The sequence below is a fragment of the Hyla sarda genome, unplaced genomic scaffold (genome assembly GCF_029499605.1).
Source record: "Hyla sarda isolate aHylSar1 unplaced genomic scaffold, aHylSar1.hap1 scaffold_924, whole genome shotgun sequence".
Classification (NCBI taxonomy): Eukaryota; Metazoa; Chordata; class Amphibia; order Anura; family Hylidae; genus Hyla; species Hyla sarda.
Window position 1 is genome coordinate 87919 of NW_026610954.1, and position 18675 is coordinate 106593.

Genomic DNA, 18675 nt, shown 5'->3' on the forward strand with positions numbered 1-18675 from the left:
AAAACGTGAAAAAAAAGTAAGAGGAAGAGAAGGGAAAAAAAGGTGGAAATGGGTTTAAAAGTGATTTCGGCGGAGAAATATATATATATATATATATATATATATATATATATATATATGCGCACACACACACATAGATATAAACGTATTCTCCGTTGAGATATTGCAGCCGCTGCTGTGTCCAGGCCCAGGAGCCTTAGCACTGTGCTGTGATGTCACTCAATACCACTGACATCACTAGGTGTAAACAACATCTCTCCTTTGCTGTGTATGTGACTATGGAGCTGTTTGGTGATGTCGTCTATTACGGCCTTCATAGAAGCAACAGGAGATTGTTGCATCCATCTTGAACCCTCAGAACTACAGTGCTATGATGTCACTCACTTCCACAGGCCTTGCAGAGTGTAAACAACAACAACCCAGCTTTGTTGTGTATGTAACCAAAGGGATTTGTGATGTCACCTAGAACCTTCACAGCAGCGACAGCTTTATGAGGAGCATCAGCACTGCTCTGCCTGAGCAGAACCATCACCGCCATAGGTTGTCAAATAACCCGGATTTAACCCACACAGGTAAGTCCAATGGGGTGCAGGCATGTCCTCTATGCTTACAGCTTCCCGTGGGTGTTGGTTTGATACCGTTTGGGGACAGCCAAGGAGGCATCTGCAGGCAACAAAGGTAGGTGTGTGCTTGTGTGTGTGTTTCCTATGCAGATCCTAAGCCCAGTGTCACATGCAAGTAGGAGGAGTAAGAAGGGTTCCTGGCAAATCCGGGTTATGGATTGCATTTAAAAAGGCCCCGTGGGAGTGCAATGGGCCCCTGTCTTGCTGCTTAGCAATAATGGTATGGGTTTAGGTTCTGCTGTGTGTACTGGTGGTTGACTGCCCCCCAGCCCAGAGTGTGCATGGAAAATTGTCTGGCAGCCTCCCTGACAGCAAGCAGTGATAGTGCCCATGAAGGGGACCTTGTTGGGCCCGCCCCTTTCACGGTTATCGCTTCTCGGCCTTTTGGCTAAGATCAAGTGTCTTGCCCTAAGGTATTCGGGTACCCCTCTCCTCGGCCTTGTGGGATCGCCCAGGTTTATTGCCTGGGCTTCACCCACCTGCTGCTATTGGGGAGAGGGCTTAGTCCCAGGATAACGGGAAGGTGATCATCGGAGGACGGGTCTGCCGGAGAGGATGGCTAATGCGCCGAACGCTCCTAATACAGTACGGCTGTTTATCGAGGAGGAAAAGAGGAGTGCCTACGGGATTTTGCATGTCCAGCAGAAGGTCGTGGAAGGAGTGCTGAGGATGCCGCATGCTTCCATCTTCTGTGTCCAGGTCTTTCCCAGCCAAGGATTCTTTGACGTGACCTTCTACAACCTGGATGATCTCCGTACCTGTCTCTACCGGAGTAAGGAGAATGCTTCTCACCCTGACCTACAAGGGATCCGATTCATTTCCTGCGAGGCTCGGCCTAAGAAAGTTCCAGTGGTAGTGCATATGTACAACCCTTTTGTGCGGGATGAGGAGATCCAGACCTTTCTAAGAAGGTATTGTGTGTCTGTTTCTGGTGCGGAGAGGAAAAATAACATCCTGGGGACTTTCACAGGCATGAGACGTTTTTGGGTGGAGTTTAGGCCTGCCCCCGAGGGTGGTGCTGAAGGTTTTTGTCACCCCCCGCAGAACTTTGCGATAGGGAACAACAGGGGGTTTCTGCACTACCCGGGGATGCCAAGTTTTTGCCGGGACTGTTTTTGCTTTGGTCATACCAGAGAGAACTGTACAACCGGGCAGGTTTGCAGGAACTGCCACAAGCCTGATCACCGCACTGCAGACTGTCCCGAGAAACGCAAGTGTCATTTCTGTGGTTCTTCGGATCACCTGGCTAGGAGTTGCCCCACTTACCAGTCCGGGGCACCCCGATCATATGCAATGGCTCTTCGAGGTGGGACAGTTCCTGAGGACTCCAATGCTGCCAGGGCAGGCGATGCAGAGGTTAGCGTGCTGACCAGTGAAGCAGAGTCTGCCCCTGTTTTTCCTTCCATTTCTAGGTCTGTTCCGGATGCTTTGGTGGCAGAGGGGGAGAAGGCGGAGTCTGTTTCGGGGGCATCTGTTTCGGAGGCCTCTGATCCGCCAGAGGAGATGACTGTGGACAAAGAATCCTTGAAGAGAAAGATGCCGGTGGAAGAATCGGAGGATGACTGTCCGACTCCTCAGAGTCAAAGGATTGAGGACTTTCCTAGCCCGGGAAGGGAGGAGGCAGGTGGAGGGTCGTCATGTCAGATTGATTCTGACTCCTCTTTATCCTCCCTGGGCACAGGTTATTTGGAGGAATGTTCAGTCAAAAAATTGACAAAGACTCTTAAGTTTAAGGAAGGGGAGGCAAAAAATAAGGGTAGAGGTCGGGGAAAGGCTAGGCCTCCTTTTGATAATGCTTGATTTTGTATTTCCTTTTTTTCCTTCAAATGTTTGAATGAGTTTAACAATTGGTTCTCTAAATGTCCGCAGTATTAGATCTTTAGAAAGGAGATCCGCCATTTTTGATTTACTTTCTAGATATTCTTTTGATGTTCTAGGTCTCCAGGAGTGCTGCTTGGATGGGGAGCCAAATATCTCCTGGCCTTATGGGCAATCGGTATGGTCTGGTTCAATGGAACGTAATTCGGGGGTGGGGATTTTGTTCAAAAGTAATGAGTTTGTTGTTAAAAAAGTTGTCCATATTGTTCCGGGTAGGGTATTATTAGTGCATTTTATTTTCAGGGGTTTCACATATAAAGTAATTAATGTTTATGCTCCAACTGGGAGGAAGGAAAGAGGGGAGGTGTTTGAGAAATTATATTTCTTTTTGAGTGGGAGGGATGATGTGTTCCTTATAGGGGATTTCAATTGTATAATAACAGAGGGGGATAGGAGTAGTACTACGGTGGGTGGTGGGTCTGGTTTAGACAGTACTAGTAAGCAGCTTAAAGAGATTGTAAATTTATTTGGGTTAAAGGATTCCTTTGTTGCCCATAATGATGGTACTATCGGTTATACATATTTTTCTAACAATACAAGTTCGCGTATTGATTTCATTTTTGTCTCAAAACTAATGTCTGTTTCTAATTTCAGACGGAGGAGGTTACCGTTCACGGATCATGCCTGGATTGAGTGTGTGGTAAAAGGTGGTGGTCTAAGTGAGTATGGAAAGGGTGTTTGGAAGTTGAATGTGTCTTTATTGGATAATGAATGTGTATTACAAGAATATAGGGAGCGTTTTGATGGATGGGTGTTGAGGAAGGATGCATTTTATAGTGTGGTTGAGTGGTGGGAGTGGGTGAAGTTAGAGACTAAAAGGTTTTTTATTAAAAAAGGGTGTGAAAAAGGGAGGAAAGATAGAGAAGAGTATGAGAGATGGCAAAGAAGGTTAGAGTATTTGTATGAATTGAGGCGTTTGGGGATGAGTGTTGAGAAGGAGATTGAGGAAGCTCGTGGAAGTGTGAATGAGTGTCTGGAGAGGAATGGAAGGAAGATTATTGCACAGGCTAGGGTTGAAGTGAAAGAGAAGGATGAGAAATGTAGCAAATTTTTCTTTAAAAAGGCATTCAGTAAAAAAACTGAGATGATGAGTGTTTTTACGAATGATGGGGTAGAGGTCTTTGGTAAGGATGAGGTGTTAGAGGAAGTGTGGAAGTTTTATTCTGATTTATTCACGGAGAAGGAGCGGGACGTGACTCTAGAGGAGGAATGTTTGGGATATGTGGATAAGCGTTTGGATGAAATTGATGGGTTCTTTATGGAAGAGGATGTGAGGAAGAGTGAGGTGGAGGATGCTGTGAATGGGATGAAGAAAGGAAAGGTGGCAGGGAGTGATGGTTTGCCTGTGGAATTTTATCTTGTGTTTTGGGATATGTTAGGGGATTATGTATGGGAGGTGTGTAAGGAAGTACTTAGGAGAGGGAAGTTATCTAAAAGTATGAGTGAGAGTGTGACTGTGTTATTGTTTAAAAAAGGGGATAAGAGGGATCTTAAAAATTGGAGGCCTATAGCGCTCTTGAATTGTGATTACAAAATTATTGCTAAAGTTATTGCGAATAGGTTAAAGGATGTGATTGATTGTATGGTAGGTGAGGAGCAAATGTGTACAGTGCCTGATCGTAGGATTTCTGAATGTCTGTTAGGTCTGAGGGATGTATTGTGGGACTGTAAAACTAGGAAGCAAGGTGTGGCTGTTGTTACGGTGGATTTTGAAAAAGCGTATGATAGGGTGGTGCATGATTTATTGTTTAGGGTTTTGAGGAGGATGAATGTGCCGGACAGAATGGTGAAGTGGATTGAATGTTTGTATAGGGACATTTATAGTAAGATTCAGGTCAATGGTTTTCTGAGTAGGGAAGTGAGTATAAAATCTGGAGTGCGGCAGGGGTGTCCCCTGTCGCCAATTCTTTTTATTTGTATGATTGAGCCTTTGTTGGGGATGATTAGGAGAGATAAGGTGATGCGGGGTATAGAAATACCTGGTAGTCATGGGAAGGATATGCGAGTGATTGGTTACATGGATGATGTTACTGTTGTATGTAAGTCAATGGCAGGGGTAAGGCGTGCTAAGTTATTGATTGAGTGTTTCTGTTTAATGAGTGGGTTTAAGCTTAATGTTGGGAAGAGTGGTTGTAAATTTTTTGAGGGGTGGGGAGAGAGTGGGTTGTGCGAGTGGCCTGTGAGAGAGGGGGGTGTGGAAGTGCTTGGGGTGGTGTTTGATAATGATTTGTATGGGAAAGAAAGTTGGGAGAGGGTTTTGGGGAGGGTGGGGAATAAAATAAACTTCTGGTCTTTAAGGACTTTATCGATTGAGGGAAGGATTCTGGTTATTAAAGCTGTTATAATTCCTATTTTGCTTTATGTTAATTATGTGTTTCCTCCACCGGATAGGTGTCTGGCAAGAATTATCAGGCAGATCTTTGTTTTCTTATGGAATTCAAGGATGGAGAAATTGAGTCGTGGGAAGGTGGTGAAAAGCAGAATGCATGGTGGGAAAGGAATGATGAATGTGGAAGTGTTCCTGGCTGTGAAGTATGTCAGTTTTTGTCTCGCTGTAAGTAAGAAGGAATGTGTGTTTGGGTGCATGGTAAGGTATTTGGCTGGTAATGTGTTGTTGAAATATAAGCTAATGGAAAGGGACTTAAGGGTACCTGTAAGTTTTGAGGTTCCTTGGTTCTATCAGAGAATAGGGCGGTGTGTCAGGAAAAATAATCTGGAATGTGTGACTGAATGGAATGATAGTAAGAAGGTGATGAAAGTGTTGGAGCAGAGAGAAACAGTGGAATGTGTGGGAGGTCTGTCTGAGAAGGATTGTAAGGTAGTGTGGAAAAATGTCAGTCACAAGGAACTGACAAATAAACAAAAGGACTTGTCTTGGATGTTAGCTCATGGGTGTCTGCCAACAAGGGAATTTCAGAGGAGAAGGAGATTGGTAGACAGTGAAGTGTGTCCCAGGGATGGTTGCGGTGGATGTGAGAATTATGTACATGTGTTTTGGGAGTGTGGTTATGCGAAGTCTGTGTGGAGAAAAATGTCTGGTCTAATTAAAAATCTTACTGGAATTGAAATCTTATCCTTTAATATGATGATGTTTGGTTTGTGTGCAGTGGAGAGAGAGAAGGCAAGAGTGTTATGGTTCATAGTAAATTGTGTAAAAGAGGTTCTGTGGGATGTAAGGAATATTAGGATTTTCAATCAAACTGAAGTAAGTGTGAAGGAATGTCTGGGCATGATCCGTGGTAAAATTTACCTTTACGTATTATGTGATAGGAAAAACTATGGTTCTGATGATGCAGAGGGGATCTGGAAACACAAAAAATGGAAGTACTGGTTATGATTGTATTCTTATTTGTCTTTCTTTTTCTTTTCTTACAGATTATATCCTGATATGAAGGGACAGTTGGAGGGACAGAATCCGCTGCAATTTATTTTTTCTGAGGGAAAGTCATGAAGGGAAAGCTTTTTGTTATATGTACATGTAAAGACATGCTTCCTGTATATATTGTATATGTCAAATATGTGTTATTCATGTGTTTTCAGATGAATATGTAATTTTTTGAATGATTTACTTGGTTATGTATTGTATATTTCCTTTTCAATAAAAAAAAAAAAAAAAAAAAAAATCTGTTCTTATCAGTTTAATATCTGATACGTCCCCTATCTGGGGACCATATATTAAATGGATTTTTGAGAACGGGGGCCGATTTCGAAGCTTGCTTCCGTCGCCCTATGCATTGACCCGATATGGCAGTATCTTCGGGTACAGTGCACCACCCCCTTACAGGGTTAAAAAGAAAGATTCCTACTTTCATTGCTACCTGCTTGCTGGCTAGCCAGCTAGCCAGCCCTGTGGGCCTTGCTGCTGCTGCAGCCAAAAAACAAAAGGTGGTGCTGCTGCTGCTTCTGCTGCTTCTGCTTCTGCTTGTGTCTGGCCCCTGTTGGAGCGTCCAGGCACAGGACTTCTGCTGCTGCTGACTAAATGGCCTCCTTAATTGGATCATTTGAGTAGCCAGCACACCTGTGCAGGTAGGGCATGACATGATAGGCAGCTGCCTTGATAGCGGGTGGGTGCTGAATGTTCCTAATTGACAAAATAAGATTAATGCTTATGAAGAAATATAAAATCTCATCCCTTCCCCAATATCGCGCCACACCCCTACCCCTTAATTCCCTGGTTGAACGTGATGGACATATGTCTTTTTTCGACCGTACTAACTATGTAACTATGTAACATAACATGGGGGGGGGGGGGGTCTCCTGGCTGTTCACACAGGTGTGTCATTGCTGTACATTGACCATGCATTGCTTCTGTGGTATTGCAAAGGCAAAGACAAATGCTTCCAGCCATCCATTGCACTAATGGATTGGTCATCAGCTGGCTGTCTATGTCCCGCATCAATATAGACCAAAGTACAGAGGGTTAGGCTATGCTATTGTGCACCTACCTGATGCATCAGAAGGTGCGAGGCCCTTGCTAAATTCTGTGCACAGACTTTGAGATCTATGCTTTAGACTGTATCTAAACCTGCTCCAACATGGACTGACATTCTGGCCTACTTTCAGCCGATGCGACTTGTCTGTCGCTGAACAGTCGCTTTTTATGTATTCAGCACCTATGTATAATGTTGTAAAAATGCTCTAGAAGCTAAAGTCGCAGAAATGTCACACATATTTGGCCTGCAACTTTCTGTGCGACAAATTCAGACAGGAAAAATCAGTATAAATCCTTAGAAAATTATCCCCCAGTGTTTCCATCTGCTGGCGGTATTGAATAAGCATTGCTGCACTGATGGGGTATGCATTAGACGAAAAAAAAGAAGAAAAAGAAGAATAATACGCCCAGAAAAGAGGCGAAAAGGAGAAAAACGTAAAAAAACGTGAAAAAAAAGTAAGAGGAAGAGAAGGGAAAAAAAGGTGGAAATGGGTTTAAAAGTGATTTCGGCGGAGAAATATATATATATATATATATACTATATATATATATGCGCACACACACACATAGATATAAACGTATTCTCCGTTGAGATATTGCAGCCGCTGCTGTGTCCAGGCCCAGGAGCCTTAGCACTGTGCTGTGATGTCACTCAATACCACTGACATCACTAGGTGTAAACAACATCTCTCCTTTGCTGTGTATGTGACTATGGAGCTGTTTGGTGATGTCGTCTATTACGGCCTTCATAGAAGCAACAGGAGATTGTTGCATCCATCTTGAACCCTCAGAACTACAGTGCTATGATGTCACTCACTTCCACAGGCCTTGCAGAGTGTAAACAACAACAACCCAGCTTTGTTGTGTATGTAACCAAAGGGATTTGTGATGTCACCTAGAACCTTCACAGCAGCGACAGCTTTATGAGGAGCATCAGCACTGCTCTGCCTGAGCAGAACCATCACCGCCATAGGTTGTCAAATAACCCGGATTTAACCCACACAGGTAAGTCCAATGGGGTGCAGGCATGTCCTCTATGCTTACAGCTTCCCGTGGGTGTTGGTTTGATACCGTTTGGGGACAGCCAAGGAGGCATCTGCAGGCAACAAAGGTAGGTGTGTGCTTGTGTGTGTGTTTCCTATGCAGATCCTAAGCCCAGTGTCACATGCAAGTAGGAGGAGTAAGAAGGGTTCCTGGCAAATCCGGGTTATGGATTGCATTTAAAAAGGCCCCGTGGGAGTGCAATGGGCCCCTGTCTTGCTGCTTAGCAATAATGGTATGGGTTTAGGTTCTGCTGTGTGTACTGGTGGTTGACTGCCCCCCAGCCCAGAGTGTGCATGGAAAATTGTCTGGCAGCCTCCCTGACAGCAAGCAGTGATAGTGCCCATGAAGGGGACCTTGTTGGGCCCGCCCCTTTCACGGTTATCGCTTCTCGGCCTTTTGGCTAAGATCAAGTGTAGTATCTGTTCTTATCAGTTTAATATCTGATACGTCCCCTATCTGGGGACCATATATTAAATGGATTTTTGAGAACGGGGGCCGATTTCGAAGCTTGCTTCCGTCGCCCTATGCATTGACCCGATATGGCAGTATCTTCGGGTACAGTGCACCACCCCCTTACAGGGTTAAAAAGAAAGATTCCTACTTTCATTGCTACCTGCTTGCTGGCTAGCCAGCTAGCCAGCCCTGTGGGCCTTGCTGCTGCTGCAGCCAAAAAACAAAAGGTGGTGCTGCTGCTGCTTCTGCTTCTGCTTGTGTCTGGCCCCTGTTGGAGCGTCCAGGCACAGGACTTCTGCTGCTGCTGACTAAATGGCCTCCTTAATTGGATCATTTGAGTAGCCAGCACACCTGTGCAGGTAGGGCATGACATGATAGGCAGCTGCCTTGATAGCGGGTGGGTGCTGAATGTTCCTAATTGACAAAATAAGATTAATGCTTATGAAGAAATATAAAATCTCATCCCTTCCCCAATATCGCGCCACACCCCTACCCCTTAATTCCCTGGTTGAACGTGATGGACATATGTCTTTTTTCGACCGTACTAACTATGTAACTATGTAACATAACATGGGGGGGGGGGGGGGGGTCTCCTGGCTGTTCACACAGGTGTGTCATTGCTGTACATTGACCATGCATTGCTTCTGTGGTATTGCAAAGGCAAAGACAAATGCTTCCAGCCATCCATTGCACTAATGGATTGGTCATCAGCTGGCTGTCTATGTCCCGCATCAATATAGACCAAAGTACAGAGGGTTAGGCTATGCTATTGTGCACCTACCTGATGCATCAGAAGGTGCGAGGCCCTTGCTAAATTCTGTGCACAGACTTTGAGATCTATGCTTTAGACTGTATCTAAACCTGCTCCAACATGGACTGACATTCTGGCCTACTTTCAGCCGATGCGACTTGTCTGTCGCTGAACAGTCGCTTTTTATGTATTCAGCACCTATGTATAATGTTGTAAAAATGCTCTAGAAGCTAAAGTCGCAGAAATGTCACACATATTTGGCCTGCAACTTTCTGTGCGACAAATTCAGACAGGAAAAATCAGTATAAATCCTTAGAAAATTATCCCCCAGTGTCTCCATCTGCTGGCGGTATTGAATAAGCATTGCTGCACTGATGGGGTATGCATTAGACGAAAAAAAAGAAGAAAAAGAAGAATAATACGCCCAGAAAAGAGGCGAAAAGGAGAAAAACGTAAAAAAACGTGAAAAAAAAGTAAGAGGAAGAGAAGGGAAAAAAAGGTGGAAATGGGTTTAAAAGTGATTTCGGCGGAGAAATATATATATATATATATATATATATATATATATATATATATATATGCGCACACACACACATAGATATAAACGTATTCTCCGTTGAGATATTGCAGCCGCTGCTGTGTCCAGGCCCAGGAGCCTTAGCACTGTGCTGTGATGTCACTCAATACCACTGACATCACTAGGTGTAAACAACATCTCTCCTTTGCTGTGTATGTGACTATGGAGCTGTTTGGTGATGTCGTCTATTACGGCCTTCATAGAAGCAACAGGAGATTGTTGCATCCATCTTGAACCCTCAGAACTACAGTGCTATGATGTCACTCACTTCCACAGGCCTTGCAGAGTGTAAACAACAACAACCCAGCTTTGTAAACAACAACAACCCAGCTTTGTTGTGTATGTAACCAAAGGGATTTGTGATGTCACCTAGAACCTTCACAGCAGCGACAGCTTTATGAGGAGCATCAGCACTGCTCTGCCTGAGCAGAACCATCACCGCCATAGGTTGTCAAATAACCCGGATTTAACCCACACAGGTAAGTCCAATGGGGTGCAGGCATGTCCTCTATGCTTACAGCTTCCCGTGGGTGTTGGTTTGATACCGTTTGGGGACAACCAAGGAGGCATCTGCAGGCAACAAAGGTAGGTGTGTGCTTGTGTGTGTGTTTCCTATGCAGATCCTAAGCCCAGTGTCACATGCAAGTAGGAGGAGTAAGAAGGGTTCCTGGCAAATCCGGGTTATGGATTGCATTTAAAAAGGCCCCGTGGGAGTGCAATGGGCCCCTGTCTTGCTGCTTAGCAATAATGGTATGGGTTTAGGTTCTGCTGTGTGTACTGGTGGTTGACTGCCCCCCAGCCCAGAGTGTGCATGGAAAATTGTCTGGCAGCCTCCCTGACAGCAAGCAGTGATAGTGCCCATGAAGGGGACCTTGTTGGGCCCGCCCCTTTCACGGTTATCGCTTCTCGGCCTTTTGGCTAAGATCAAGTGTAGTATCTGTTCTTATCAGTTTAATATCTGATACGTCCCCTATCTGGGGACCATATATTAAATGGATTTTTGAGAACGGGGGCCGATTTCGAAGCTTGCTTCCGTCGCCCTATGCATTGACCCGATATGGCAGTATCTTCGGGTACAGTGCACCACCCCCTTACAGGGTTAAAAAGAAAGATTCCTACTTTCATTGCTACCTGCTTGCTGGCTAGCCAGCTAGCCAGCCCTGTGGGCCTTGCTGCTGCTGCAGCCAAAAAACAAAAGGTGGTGCTGCTGCTGCTTCTGCTTCTGCTTGTGTCTGGCCCCTGTTGGAGCGTCCAGGCACAGGACTTCTGCTGCTGCTGACTAAATGGCCTCCTTAATTGGATCATTTGAGTAGCCAGCACACCTGTGCAGGTAGGGCATGACATGATAGGCAGCTGCCTTGATAGCGGGTGGGTGCTGAATGTTCCTAATTGACAAAATAAGATTAATGCTTATGAAGAAATATAAAATCTCATCCCTTCCCCAATATCGCGCCACACCCCTACCCCTTAATTCCCTGGTTGAACGTGATGGACATATGTCTTTTTTCGACCGTACTAACTATGTAACTATGTAACATAACATGGGGGGGGGGGGGGGGGTCTCCTGGCTGTTCACACAGGTGTGTCATTGCTGTACATTGACCATGCATTGCTTCTGTGGTATTGCAAAGGCAAAGACAAATGCTTCCAGCCATCCATTGCACTAATGGATTGGTCATCAGCTGGCTGTCTATGTCCCGCATCAATATAGACCAAAGTACAGAGGGTTAGGCTATGCTATTGTGCACCTACCTGATGCATCAGAAGGTGCGAGGCCCTTGCTAAATTCTGTGCACAGACTTTGAGATCTATGCTTTAGACTGTATCTAAACCTGCTCCAACATGGACTGACATTCTGGCCTACTTTCAGCCGATGCGACTTGTCTGTCGCTGAACAGTCGCTTTTTATGTATTCAGCACCTATGTATAATGTTGTAAAAATGCTCTAGAAGCTAAAGTCGCAGAAATGTCACACATATTTGGCCTGCAACTTTCTGTGCGACAAATTCAGACAGGAAAAATCAGTATAAATCCTTAGAAAATTATCCCCCAGTGTCTCCATCTGCTGGCGGTATTGAATAAGCATTGCTGCACTGATGGGGTATGCATTAGACGAAAAAAAAGAAGAAAAAGAAGAATAATACGCCCAGAAAAGAGGCGAAAAGGAGAAAAACGTAAAAAAACGTGAAAAAAAAGTAAGAGGAAGAGAAGGGAAAAAAAGGTGGAAATGGGTTTAAAAGTGATTTCGGCGGAGAAATATATATATATATATATATATATATATATATATATATGCGCACACACACACATAGATATAAACGTATTCTCCGTTGAGATATTGCAGCCGCTGCTGTGTCCAGGCCCAGGAGCCTTAGCACTGTGCTGTGATGTCACTCAATACCACTGACATCACTAGGTGTAAACAACATCTCTCCTTTGCTGTGTATGTGACTATGGAGCTGTTTGGTGATGTCGTCTATTACGGCCTTCATAGAAGCAACAGGAGATTGTTGCATCCATCTTGAACCCTCAGAACTACAGTGCTATGATGTCACTCACTTCCACAGGCCTTGCAGAGTGTAAACAACAACAACCCAGCTTTGTTGTGTATGTAACCAAAGGGATTTGTGATGTCACCTAGAACCTTCACAGCAGCGACAGCTTTATGAGGAGCATCAGCACTGCTCTGCCTGAGCAGAACCATCACCGCCATAGGTTGTCAAATAACCCGGATTTAACCCACACAGGTAAGTCCAATGGGGTGCAGGCATGTCCTCTATGCTTACAGCTTCCCGTGGGTGTTGGTTTGATACCGTTTGGGGACAGCCAAGGAGGCATCTGCAGGCAACAAAGGTAGGTGTGTGCTTGTGTGTGTGTTTCCTATGCAGATCCTAAGCCCAGTGTCACATGCAAGTAGGAGGAGTAAGAAGGGTTCCTGGCAAATCCGGGTTATGGATTGCATTTAAAAAGGCCCCGTGGGAGTGCAATGGGCCCCTGTCTTGCTGCTTAGCAATAATGGTATGGGTTTAGGTTCTGCTGTGTGTACTTGTGGTTGACTGCCCCCCAGCCCAGAGTGTGCATGGAAAATTGTCTGGCAGCCTCCCTGACAGCAAGCAGTGATAGTGCCCATGAAGGGGACCTTGTTGGGCCCGCCCCTTTCACGGTTATCGCTTCTCGGCCTTTTGGCTAAGATCAAGTGTAGTATCTGTTCTTATCAGTTTAATATCTGATACGTCCCCTATCTGGGGACCATATATTAAATGGATTTTTGAGAACGGGGGCCGATTTCGAAGCTTGCTTCCGTCGCCCTATGCATTGACCCGATATGGCAGTATCTTCGGGTACAGTGCACCACCCCCTTACAGGGTTAAAAAGAAAGATTCCTACTTTCATTGCTACCTGCTTGCTGGCTAGCCAGCTAGCCAGCCCTGTGGGCCTTGCTGCTGCTGCAGCCAAAAAACAAAAGGTGGTGCTGCTGCTGCTTCTGCTGCTTCTGCTTCTGCTTGTGTCTGGCCCCTGTTGGAGCGTCCAGGCACAGGACTTCTGCTGCTGCTGACTAAATGGCCTCCTTAATTGGATCATTTGAGTAGCCAGCACACCTGTGCAGGTAGGGCATGACATGATAGGCAGCTGCCTTGATAGCGGGTGGGTGCTGAATGTTCCTAATTGACAAAATAAGATTAATGCTTATGAAGAAATATAAAATCTCATCCCTTCCCCAATATCGCGCCACACCCCTACCCCTTAATTCCCTGGTTGAACGTGATGGACATATGTCTTTTTTCGACCGTACTAACTATGTAACTATGTAACATAACATGGGGGGGGGGGGGGGGGGGGGGTGTCTCCTGGCTGTTCACACAGGTGTGTCATTGCTGTACATTGACCATGCATTGCTTCTGTGGTATTGCAAAGGCAAAGACAAATGCTTCCAGCCATCCATTGCACTAATGGATTGGTCATCAGCTGGCTGTCTATGTCCCGCATCAATATAGACCAAAGTACAGAGGGTTAGGCTATGCTATTGTGCACCTACCTGATGCATCAGAAGGTGCGAGGCCCTTGCTAAATTCTGTGCACAGACTTTGAGATCTATGCTTTAGACTGTATCTAAACCTGCTCCAACATGGACTGACATTCTGGCCTACTTTCAGCCGATGCGACTTGTCTGTCGCTGAACAGTCGCTTTTTATGTATTCAGCACCTATGTATAATGTTGTAAAAATGCTCTAGAAGCTAAAGTCGCAGAAATGTCACACATATTTGGCCTGCAACTTTCTGTGCGACAAATTCAGACAGGAAAAATCAGTATAAATCCTTAGAAAATTATCCCCCAGTGTCTCCATCTGCTGGCGGTATTGAATAAGCATTGCTGCACTGATGGGGTATGCATTAGACGAAAAAAAAGAAGAAAAAGAAGAATAATACGCCCAGAAAAGAGGCGAAAAGGAGAAAAACGTAAAAAAACGTGAAAAAAAAGTAAGAGGAAGAGAAGGGAAAAAAAGGTGGAAATGGGTTTAAAAGTGATTTCGGCGGAGAAATATATATATATATATATATATATATATATATATATATATATATATGCGCACACACACACATAGATATAAACGTATTCTCCGTTGAGATATTGCAGCCGCTGCTGTGTCCAGGCCCAGGAGCCTTAGCACTGTGCTGTGATGTCACTCAATACCACTGACATCACTAGGTGTAAACAACATCTCTCCTTTGCTGTGTATGTGACTATGGAGCTGTTTGGTGATGTCGTCTATTACGGCCTTCATAGAAGCAACAGGAGATTGTTGCATCCATCTTGAACCCTCAGAACTACAGTGCTATGATGTCACTCACTTCCACAGGCCTTGCAGAGTGTAAACAACAACAACCCAGCTTTGTTGTGTATGTAACCAAAGGGATTTGTGATGTCACCTAGAACCTTCACAGCAGCGACAGCTTTATGAGGAGCATCAGCACTGCTCTGCCTGAGCAGAACCATCACCGCCATAGGTTGTCAAATAACCCGGATTTAACCCACACAGGTAAGTCCAATGGGGTGCAGGCATGTCCTCTATGCTTACAGCTTCCCGTGGGTGTTGGTTTGATACCGTTTGGGGACAGCCAAGGAGGCATCTGCAGGCAACAAAGGTAGGTGTGTGCTTGTGTGTGTGTTTCCTATGCAGATCCTAAGCCCAGTGTCACATGCAAGTAGGAGGAGTAAGAAGGGTTCCTGGCAAATCCGGGTTATGGATTGCATTTAAAAAGGCCCCGTGGGAGTGCAATGGGCCCCTGTCTTGCTGCTTAGCAATAATGGTATGGGTTTAGGTTCTGCTGTGTGTACTGGTGGTTGACTGCCCCCCAGCCCAGAGTGTGCATGGAAAATTGTCTGGCAGCCTCCCTGACAGCAAGCAGTGATAGTGCCCATGAAGGGGACCTTGTTGGGCCCGCCCCTTTCACGGTTATCGCTTCTCGGCCTTTTGGCTAAGATCAAGTGTAGTATCTGTTCTTATCAGTTTAATATCTGATACGTCCCCTATCTGGGGACCATATATTAAATGGATTTTTGAGAACGGGGGCCGATTTCGAAGCTTGCTTCCGTCGCCCTATGCATTGACCCGATATGGCAGTATCTTCGGGTACAGTGCACCACCCCCTTACAGGGTTAAAAAGAAAGATTCCTACTTTCATTGCTACCTGCTTGCTGGCTAGCCAGCTAGCCAGCCCTGTGGGCCTTGCTGCTGCTGCAGCCAAAAAACAAAAGGTGGTGGTGCTGCTGCTGCTTCTGCTTCTGCTTGTGTCTGGCCCCTGTTGGAGCGTCCAGGCACAGGACTTCTGCTGCTGCTGACTAAATGGCCTCCTTAATTGGATCATTTGAGTAGCCAGCACACCTGTGCAGGTAGGGCATGACATGATAGGCAGCTGCCTTGATAGCGGGTGGGTGCTGAATGTTCCTAATTGACAAAATAAGATTAATGCTTATGAAGAAATATAAAATCTCATCCCTTCCCCAATATCGCGCCACACCCCTACCCCTTAATTCCCTGGTTGAACGTGATGGACATATGTCTTTTTTCGACCGTACTAACTATGTAACTATGTAACATAACATGGGGGGGGGGGGGGGGGGTCTCCTGGCTGTTCACACAGGTGTGTCATTGCTGTACATTGACCATGCATTGCTTCTGTGGTATTGCAAAGGCAAAGACAAATGCTTCCAGCCATCCATTGCACTAATGGATTGGTCATCAGCTGGCTGTCTATGTCCCGCATCAATATAGACCAAAGTACAGAGGGTTAGGCTATGCTATTGTGCACCTACCTGATGCATCAGAAGGTGCGAGGCCCTTGCTAAATTCTGTGCACAGACTTTGAGATCTATGCTTTAGACTGTATCTAAACCTGCTCCAACATGGACTGACATTCTGGCCTACTTTCAGCCGATGCGACTTGTCTGTCGCTGAACAGTCGCTTTTTATGTATTCAGCACCTATGTATAATGTTGTAAAAATGCTCTAGAAGCTAAAGTCGCAGAAATGTCACACATATTTGGCCTGCAACTTTCTGTGCGACAAATTCAGACAGGAAAAATCAGTATAAATCCTTAGAAAATTATCCCCCAGTGTCTCCATCTGCTGGCGGTATTGAATAAGCATTGCTGCACTGATGGGGTATGCATTAGACGAAAAAAAAGAAGAAAAAGAAGAATAATACGCCCAGAAAAGAGGCGAAAAGGAGAAAAACGTAAAAAAACGTGAAAAAAAAGTAAGAGGAAGAGAAGGGAAAAAAAGGTGGAAATGGGTTTAAAAGTGATTTCGGCGGAGAAATATATATATATATATATATATATATATATATATATATATATATGCGCACACACACACATAGATATAAACGTATTCTCCGTTGAGATATTGCAGCCGCTGCTGTGTCCAGGCCCAGGAGCCTTAGCACTGTGCTGTGATGTCACTCAATACCACTGACATCACTAGGTGTAAACAACATCTCTCCTTTGCTGTGTATGTGACTATGGAGCTGTTTGGTGATGTCGTCTATTACGGCCTTCATAGAAGCAACAGGAGATTGTTGCATCCATCTTGAACCCTCAGAACTACAGTGCTATGATGTCACTCACTTCCACAGGCCTTGCAGAGTGTAAACAACAACAACCCAGCTTTGTTGTGTATGTAACCAAAGGGATTTGTGATGTCACCTAGAACCTTCACAGCAGCGACAGCTTTATGAGGAGCATCAGCACTGCTCTGCCTGAGCAGAACCATCACCGCCATAGGTTGTCAAATAACCCGGATTTAACCCACACAGGTAAGTCCAATGGGGTGCAGGCATGTCCTCTATGCTTACAGCTTCCCGTGGGTGTTGGTTTGATACCGTTTGGGGACAGCCAAGGAGGCATCTGCAGGCAACAAAGGTAGGTGTGTGCTTGTGTGTGTGTTTCCTATGCAGATCCTAAGCCCAGTGTCACATGCAAGTAGGAGGAGTAAGAAGGGTTCCTGGCAAATCCGGGTTATGGATTGCATTTAAAAAGGCCCCGTGGGAGTGCAATGGGCCCCTGTCTTGCTGCTTAGCAATAATGGTATGGGTTTAGGTTCTGCTGTGTGTACTGGTGGTTGACTGCCCCCCAGCCCAGAGTGTGCATGGAAAATTGTCTGGCAGCCTCCCTGACAGCAAGCAGTGATAGTGCCCATGAAGGGGACCTTGTTGGGCCCGCCCCTTTCACGGTTATCGCTTCTCGGCCTTTTGGCTAAGATCAAGTGTAGTATCTGTTCTTATCAGTTTAATATCTGATACGTCCCCTATCTGGGGACCATATATTAAATGGATTTTTGAGAACGGGGGCCGATTTCGAAGCTTGCTTCCGTCGCCCTATGCATTGACCCGATATGGCAGTATCTTCGGGTACAGTGCACCACCCCCTTACAGGGTTAAAAAGAAAGATTCCTACTTTCATTGCTACCTGCTTGCTGGCTAGCCAGCTAGCCAGCCCTGTGGGCCTTGCTGCTGCTGCAGCCAAAAAACAAAAGGTGGTGCTGCTGCTGCTTCTGCTGCTTCTGCTTCTGCTTGTGTCTGGCCCCTGTTGGAGCGTCCAGGCACAGGACTTCTGCTGCTGCTGACTAAATGGCCTCCTTAATTGGATCATTTGAGTAGCCAGCACACCTGTGCAGGTAGGGCATGACATGATAGGCAGCTGCCTTGATAGCGGGTGGGTGCTGAATGTTCCTAATTGACAAAATAAGATTAATGCTTATGAAGAAATATAAAATCTCATCCCTTCCCCAATATCGCGCCACACCCCTACCCCTTAATTCCCTGGTTGAACGTGATGGACATATGTCTTTTTTCGACCGTACTAACTATGTAACTATGTAACATAACATGGGGGGGGGGGGGGGGGGGGGGGTCTCCTGGCTGTTCACACAGGTGTGTCATTGCTGTACATTGACCATGCATTGCTTCTATGGTATTGCAAAGGCAAAGACAAATGCTTCCAGCCATCCATTGCACTAATGGATTGGTCATCAGCTGGCTGTCTATGTCCCGCATCAATATAGACCAAAGTACAGAGGGTTAGGCTATGCTATTGTGCACCTACCTGATGCATCAGAAGGTGCGAGGCCCTTGCTAAATTCTGTGCACAGACTTTGAGATCTATGCTTTAGACTGTATCTAAACCTGCTCCAACATGGACTGACATTCTGGCCTACTTTCAGCCGATGCGACTTGTCTGTCGCTGAACAGTCGCTTTTTATGTATTCAGCACCTATGTATAATGTTGTAAAAATGCTCTAGAAGCTAAAGTCGCAGAAATGTCACACATATTTGGCCTGCAACTTTCTGTGCGACAAATTCAGACAGGAAAAATCAGTATAAATCCTTAGAAAATTATCCCCCAGTGTCTCCATCT

The 18675-nt window shown here is 45.4% G+C and overlaps 6 non-coding genes across 6 annotated transcripts; all 6 read left to right on the top strand.

Moving 5' to 3' along the window:
• The first annotated feature begins 6088 nt into the window (after positions 1-6088).
• LOC130349816 (U2 spliceosomal RNA) lies at positions 6089-6277 on the top strand. Its single transcript, XR_008887057.1, has one exon. It is a non-coding gene; the product is annotated as a U2 spliceosomal RNA (small nuclear RNA).
• A 2080-nt stretch (positions 6278-8357) lies between these two features.
• On the top strand, positions 8358-8548 carry LOC130349849 (U2 spliceosomal RNA). Its single transcript, XR_008887083.1, has one exon. It is a non-coding gene; the product is annotated as a U2 spliceosomal RNA (small nuclear RNA).
• Positions 8549-10656: 2108 nt separating this feature from the next.
• On the top strand, positions 10657-10847 carry LOC130349850 (U2 spliceosomal RNA). Its single transcript, XR_008887084.1, has one exon. It is a non-coding gene; the product is annotated as a U2 spliceosomal RNA (small nuclear RNA).
• Positions 10848-12924: 2077 nt separating this feature from the next.
• On the top strand, positions 12925-13115 carry LOC130349851 (U2 spliceosomal RNA). The gene has a single exon (XR_008887085.1). It is a non-coding gene; the product is annotated as a U2 spliceosomal RNA (small nuclear RNA).
• Positions 13116-15216: 2101 nt separating this feature from the next.
• LOC130349853 (U2 spliceosomal RNA) lies at positions 15217-15407 on the top strand. The gene has a single exon (XR_008887086.1). It is a non-coding gene; the product is annotated as a U2 spliceosomal RNA (small nuclear RNA).
• A 2087-nt stretch (positions 15408-17494) lies between these two features.
• On the top strand, positions 17495-17685 carry LOC130349854 (U2 spliceosomal RNA). The gene has a single exon (XR_008887087.1). It is a non-coding gene; the product is annotated as a U2 spliceosomal RNA (small nuclear RNA).
• The last annotated feature ends 990 nt before the right edge of the window (positions 17686-18675 follow it).